A 1,370-nucleotide genomic window follows, 5' to 3' on the forward strand; every position below is an offset into this window, starting at 1 on the left:
TAAAAAATAAATAAGTCGAAATCTTTCATGACCTTATTGACCTGATCGGACCGGGAAAAAATAAATTACCCTATTTATATAATACGTTTACCCATGTTTTACTATTTGACTGGGTCAGATTTCAATAAGTTAGATTTCCTCTTTCGTTAAATGCTTAGTCTGTAATTTTTAATTAGTCTTTGATCAAATTTAGTTAGACCAGTCAAGAAACTTGGGAAAAAGCCTTTTTAATTCTCAGATATAACAATTAGTGCCAGTGATGAGCTCAGCCCTTATCTATCTGTGGCATATATGTATATTCTTATGACTTGTGGCCCAAGCTAAGAGGCCAATTCTGTCCCATTCGGCTCATGAGGTGGTTGATTTGAATTTGGATATGAATTGGATTGTTGTTTTCCAATGGCTTCATAAGTTTAAGTTTATGCGAGTCAGGTAATTAATTCTCATATAGTGGCTACACGATGCCGATAGATTCAGATATATATATATATATATATATATTGGGTGTGGGGGGGGGGGGGGGGTGTGGTGTGGTTGGAGAAGAAAACTTTACACTCCTATCTAGGCTGCGGGGCCAATGAGAGGGTATCATAGTCTTTTCATGCCTACATGTGTATAGGCGTAGGCAACACAAGATTGGTACATTTTTATTTATTTATTTTAAAGGTTTGGGGAGAGTGCCCTATGCTTAGATATATATTTTTTTTTAGGGGGGCAATGACTGCCCCATGAAATGGAAAATAACATATTTATGGATGCTTTCTTGTGTGCTCCCATTAGCCCTCATGCATGTTCAAGAACTGCACTCCCTCATAACAAACACTTTCTAGTCTTCTCCTCCTCTCCCTCCCCCCCTCTCTTTACCATGCTCAATATGTATAAAACATGTGAAGTAGTTATGTGGAGTTAGGATACTCATGTAGTGGTTATATTATATGGGATAATAGTTGTATGAAATGAGAAAATAATTGTATGTAAGTACCCACCCGTGGATTGCCCAGATGGTTAGGGCAAACTGGGGATTGTGTGGATTAGGCACACAGTCTTAGGTTTGATTCCCCATCCATGCATCTGTGATTTAAGTGGAGATCATGGTGATGGGTTGCTGTGCTAATCTCTCCAAGGATTAGTCTAGGTGCGTACATAGTTAGCAAATTCGGATTCGGGAATTATTCGGACGGAGAATTATTCGGAATAATTCGGACGATTAATTTAAGGATTCGGTCAAAAAAGCGGTCAAAAAATCTTATTGGGGTTTTTTTTATTTTTTAAATTGTTTTTTTTTTTTATTTTTTTATTTTTGGTTTTTTTTTTTAAATAATGTTTAAATGGACCGAATAATTCGGTTTAATTCGGATTCGGTCCGAATT

Source organism: Macadamia integrifolia, chromosome 5 (genome assembly GCF_013358625.1).
Source record: "Macadamia integrifolia cultivar HAES 741 chromosome 5, SCU_Mint_v3, whole genome shotgun sequence".
Lineage (NCBI taxonomy): Eukaryota > Viridiplantae > Streptophyta > Magnoliopsida > Proteales > Proteaceae > Macadamia > Macadamia integrifolia.